The 6,134-nt window shown below is 38.8% G+C and overlaps 1 pseudogene; it reads left to right on the top strand.

The window, feature by feature from the left end:
• Nucleotides 1-1,526: 1,526 nt before the first annotated feature.
• The window catches only part of LOC107757566 (SH3 domain-containing protein 19-like), a 14,526-nt pseudogene continuing 9,918 nt past the window's right edge, over nucleotides 1,527-6,134 (top strand).

The raw sequence follows: 6,134 nt of genomic DNA, 5'->3' as shown, positions 1-6,134 counted from the left end.
TCTGGTTGTATAGCTGTGCTGTATTAAGAAACGATGCTGTTGTTGTTTTCAGGCATCCAGAGATAACCATCTTATCGGCAGAGCCGTTAACAGCAGCTTCTTGGTATCTAGGGGCGTCTGGCCGATTTTCATCCACAGCTTTCACAACACAACCAATCTGGACTGAGAGCGTTCTGACCTCTGCTCAAGTCAAGTGATTTAGGGCACTAGATCCAGTTCAACAGCTGCCATTAACAAACCAGACAGGTGTGTGGATTCTCTTTGTGTGCTTAGCATGTCTTTACTTTTACTTTTTAAAGCATGGCCACTTTGTCCTTGTTTTTGAGAGACTAACACATGGAGTACTAACTTTTCAATAAACCACTGTCACACTGTGCAGACATCAGTGTTGTTATTAGTAACTAAAACTAAAACTATTAAAAATAATTTTCATTTTTTGAAATAAAGCTGAATAAATGAAATACGATATAATATAAAATAAAGTAAATGTTGCTTTGGCAACTTAATGGAAATAAGTTTGAGTTGAGAAGTACTAAAATGACTAAAAATGAAATAAAAATAAATTAAAGCTCAATAGAAATATAAAAAAAACTAATAAAAATGATAAAAGCACATAAAAATCACTCAAACTTAAACTAGACATATAAAATACCAATAAAAAAATAATAGTATATACTGTATATATAATAGTATACAATAGTATATAAATAATACTCAAATAGAACTGGCAGATATCTGCTTACATATAATTTTAAAATATAAAAATGGTTGTATAAGGAAGATTCAGTCAGAATTCCAGGGCATTTTTAAAAGGTCATTATATTAGAGATATTTTGAGATATTGATAAGCTGATAATTATTTTCATGTTATGGCTGAAAACCGATAAATATTGATAAAATATTCTAAATATTTACTACTGTCTATAAGCAAATCAAAAACACACTAAAAGCTGCAAATAATAGTTTGTACTGTATGCTCAAGTAAATATCACAACATTTCAATGTACAGTATGATAATATCCAATATTTATAAATAAAAAGTCGCTGGTATAGGTCAAAATTATTGATGTTTCTTTTATGCCAAAAATCATTAGGATATTAAGTAAAGATCATGTTACATGAAGATATTTTGTAAATTTCCTACCGTAAATATATCAAAACGTAATTTTTGATTAGTAATATGCATTGCTAAGAACTTCATTTGGACAACTTTAAAGATGATTTTCTCAATATTTAAATTTTTTTTTTGCACCCTCAGATTCCAGATTTTCAAATAGTTGTATCTCAGCCAAATATTGTCCGATCCTAACAAACCATACATCAATGGAAAGCTTATTTATTCAGCTTTCAGATGGAAAAATGAACCCTTATGACTGGTTTTGTGCTCCAGGGTCACATATATAGATATTGATATGTTACCTGTATTTTGTGCATCCCTACTTTTTTCCATGTTCTGTTCTCTAGCACTGTATGTGTCCTGCACACTTGTGACGTGTTTGCTTGGTTTGATGCTTGCGTTCGAGTGATTGCCTTCTCTTGTGCTTCAGCTCCCACCATCCTATGAGCAGGTGATCAAGGAGAAGACCCAGGAGCAGGTTGCCACAACTTTACCATTTCCACGACGCTCGCATACAACAACTAACTGACTCACTAGAGGAGAATGTGACACATCCAGATTCCAACCAACATCCCAGCGGAGGTTAGTGCATATTGACAAGGTTTTGAGTGCGCAAATCAATGTGAACCAGAAATTGTTACACTTATGCTATGTTCAGGCTGCAGGCAAATCGGATTTTTAGTCAAATCAGATCTTTTCAGGCAGACTGTCCGCACTAATAATTGCATCAGATTTGTGTCCAGACATAAGCAGCTTGGGTTGCTTTGGTTACGACGCGAGTTTACCCACGTTTTTGATGAGGCTTTCAAAGCAGATGCAGGAAAAATGGAGGTGCATCATCTCGCTCTCCAAATAAGCACCTGTAGAGTTGCGGTGAAGAACTCCTTTGTTGCACAAGAAAAACTCGAGTAACGGAGGAGTCTGGTATATGTTGTGATGTTCTGTGCTGTAATCACAGCTTTGTTTGAATACTGTTATGAATACTTCTGGCATTTCCGTCACCGGTTTTGATGTTATCGTTGTGTGTAGGTTTGCAAATTCCGGGAATTTTCACTTCAAGTTGAAAACTTTCCATGGGAATTAATGGGAAAATATGGGAATTATTGGGAATGTATGGGAATAAACTGGGCATTTGCAAAATTGGGAATTTAAATGTAGTTTAAAAAAAAACAGCATAGTAATGTAATGCAAATTCAGTTGAGTTTCTATCCTGCACATTCCTCAATCACATGCATGGATTATTTCTAGAATATGCAGGACTATTGAAGTCACACTACAGGATTTGAGCAGTCAAGGAAGTTTTGATGATATTACTAGGGTAAATATATTTGATCTATGGTATTAAAATCAAATCAAAATGTGTTTATACTGCAGCGAGCTAGCCAGTAAATCAGATATGCTAAATGTAAGAATTAACACCCTTTCATTGACATTTTAAGATGCGAGCTATCATGGTGCTAGCTCAACTGTGATGCCGTTTCTTCTGCTAGCTAGTTTTCAGTTATCATACAAGAATGTAGGTTATAGTTTGATTTAGCATGCCGATTCAGGAGTGTTCCTCTATTCCTCAAGCCTATTTCTATTGTCGAGCATCAATTGTAATATTTTTTTTTTTACGATTCCAGAATTATTTCAATTCCAATATTTCCAAAATTCCCCCAGATTAACTTCCCATGGAAAGTTTTCGGAAATTTTCCAACCCTAGTGTTAAGAGTGACGCAAAAGACAATTTAATATCCGATTTGAGCAGTCAGAGCATCCAGACTGAGACACATCTGTAATAATCTAATTGAAATCGCATTTTAAATCACCTCCGTTTGTAATGAAATCCGATTTCATTTGGTTTTTTGCTGTTCAGACTGTTCAGAATCCATCTGGATAATATCTGGATATGCAAAAAATCTGATTTCTGCTGGCAGTCTGAACAAGGCCTTCCTGTTTGGTCTTTTACAGTTTCAGCGAAGCTGCCAAAAAAACCACCTTGGCCATCATTGCCTTGCAAACCCGTTTCACAAGAAACTCAAACCAGATCCCTAACATCCACTCCCAACCCACCATCGATCTAGCCTCAACCACACATCCGTTGCCTCAGCCACGCTCCAAAGCGAAACCCCTGAGCCCATCCAATCAGGTCAATGCACAACCTCTGATACCACTGCAAGACAGCTGGGAAGTTTGTCCTGTAGCACCTGTGGAGACTTCTGGTGCCCATTCAGGCAAGTATCTGCAGGAACTCTTAGATGTCTTCAGCTCGGAACCTCAAAGTGAACTGAGTAACAGTGTCAACATCCAGGGAGAGCAGATGAACCAAACTAAAGAGAACCAAAGTGAGAACATGACCTCCCTTCAAAACGACCGCAACATCCGGTCAAGAATACAAGCCTTTGAAAGTCAATCAAACGCAGAGAATGATGAAACCTCTATGCCTTTCCCCCGTCCTCGTAAGGTTTTCGCCAAACCACCTGCACTGGCACCAAAACCTTCTATTGCCCTCCGACCCTCTGTTAAAAAGCCCAAAGAAGAGCTGCTTTCACAATTTGCCAGTCACTTATACGAAGAGGTCGACGCGCCACCGATGCCAGCGCCAAGACCTCAACTTTTCAAAAAACCATCGTTAGACTCAAGAGATGACTCCAACTCTCAGCCTCCCTTCAGGGCGGCCCTCATCCCTCCATCGCGACCTTCACTGGTCAGAGTTAAGAATGTATGTTCCCAGGATGAGGAAGTATTGAAAGAACCTCATCTGCCTCTCAAGCCCAGCAAAGACCTGCTGAACCTCAACAATCACAACTCCACCGCACTTCTGTCTAACATTACATTCGCAGAGAACATGCTTAGCAATGACTATGTGGATGCTCCCACTAGTAAGTGCAAATGTTCTTCCGTACTACAATTCAAAAAACACTTAACAGGTATTGTTTATTAATGTATATGAATGTATTCCACTCACAGACCACTCTCCCTCTAAACCTGCCCGTCAAGGAGGATTCAACTACATGGGGCCAAACACGCTGGGAGTGTTCAAGAGATCCACAGTCATCAGGGTCCCCAGCAAAACGGACAAATGTGAGTATTTTACCAATCATCTGAGGAAGCTACACTGTCTGGCCAAAAAATGTTTGGATTTCAATGAACAAATACTGAAGAGTCTAGGATTGGATCATTATTGCAGTGATTAATGTTACTGGCATGTTATATGTTTTGCAACAATTCTTTTTTACCCTAACTGATGAAGCACATAGCTTTTTACTTCTTAAGCATATTCCAGGATGACAATGACAAGATTAATTGGACCAAAATTGTGAAATAGTGGTTCAGTGAGCACGAGGAATCATTTTCACATATGAATTGATCACCACAGAGTCCTGAGCTTAACTCTATTGGAAGTCTTTAGGATGTGCTGGAGTCGATTTTACAGAACGCTTTGACACTCCCATTGTCAATACAAGATCTCAGCCAAAAAAATCAATGCAACTCTTGATGGAAATAAATGGTCTGATGTTGCATAACGTTGTCGAAACAATGCCACAGTGAATGCACAATATAATCAAAGCTAAAGGCGTTCCAATGAAATATTAGAGTGTACAACTTTTTTGGACAGGCAGTGTAAAGTGGACTCCAGCACATCACAAACACTTTCAATGGGATTCAGGTCAGGTTCAGGGTTCAGGTCATGGTTGTTTGAGAAATAAAAAGCTACACACTGCATCAGTTAGTGTTGAAAGAATTATTGCCAAACATACAACATGATCCAGTCCTAGACTCTGCAGTATTTGCTTATTTAAATCCAAATGGCGACTTTTTTGGACCATGCAGTGTATGTATTAAATGCACATCGATCGCCTATTTTTTTAGTGTTTAAAGTGTAAAACTTGAAAAGTAATGCCAGTGTAAGCAGCCAAGCCTACTACTTAAAGCAGCTGAGGGATGCTGGACAGGGCTTGTTAATGGACGTGCACGCCTGGTTTATTATTAACTGAAATGTCCACACACGGGTTAAAATGCTCACAGTTGTAGATTTATTTTACCATGACTGGTCTTCATTTCCAAGTAAGCAAGAATCCAATCAAACAGTCAATAAATCCACATTTCCAGTCCTTCACCAATACAAATGCCATACTTGCATAGCGTAGCGGTAAAAAAAACTGTGTGCACCTTCCCTCCAGCAACACCTGTTACCTGAAGGATGGTTCCCACCTATATTCTGTAACCAATTACTCAAGCGTGACCACTACTGGACACACACCTACAGTACATGACAAAATTTAGGTGGCTCTTACTGCTGGTGACAATCTGTTAAAAGAGTATTCCTGGTAAAAGGCATAATTTACCCAAAAATTTTGTTCCAAGTAGCTCTTGGACATACCACAGTAGCTAGTGACCATGGCTGTCAAGCTTGAGAACACATAAAAGTACATGTGTATGTATAAAATTGTATGTAGTTCATATATTTGGAGTCTTCTGGAGCCATTTGATAGCTTGGTGTTAGAAAAAGACAGAAACCACAATACAATGCAAAAAATCTAAATGAAATCAGTTCATCATATGGAGTGATCATATATCTTGACTAGACTTGATACATGTGGATTCATTTTACGATGCCTTTATGACTTTTTTGGATCTGGTACCAAGCCCAGGAAGGACAGGACTTCTCATTGGTCAAAATGCAGTTTCTGCCCTTCACCCACCAAGAGACTGATCCCTAAGGACCTGTGACTGCCATAAAAATTCCTTAGGCCCTCCAGGATGCAGCAGCATTGGGTGAAACAAAGAGAGATCACAGAGATCCATCCAAATCCATTCATAACTGTGTTTACGCCCACGTTCTGAGCCTCCAGCCTGCGAGGAAAGAGATATTCTACGTTCAGAGTCTTCGTCCAGCGAGACAACAACAGATGCAGCACGTCCAGAGTCTCCATCCTAGAGAGACAAAGCGGATCGACAAAGTTCTGAGTCTCAAGCCCAGAGAGGCAGAAGACATACAGACATTTGCAACAAGGTTAAGCTCCGGCAAGCA

The sequence above is a fragment of the Sinocyclocheilus rhinocerous genome, unplaced genomic scaffold (genome assembly GCF_001515625.1).
Source record: "Sinocyclocheilus rhinocerous isolate Xijiao unplaced genomic scaffold, SAMN03320098_v1.1 scaffold323, whole genome shotgun sequence".
In the NCBI taxonomy this organism is placed as follows: Eukaryota; Metazoa; Chordata; class Actinopteri; order Cypriniformes; family Cyprinidae; genus Sinocyclocheilus; species Sinocyclocheilus rhinocerous.
Note: the sequence above shows the minus strand (reverse complement) of the source record. Positions and strands in the feature narration are given on the sequence as shown.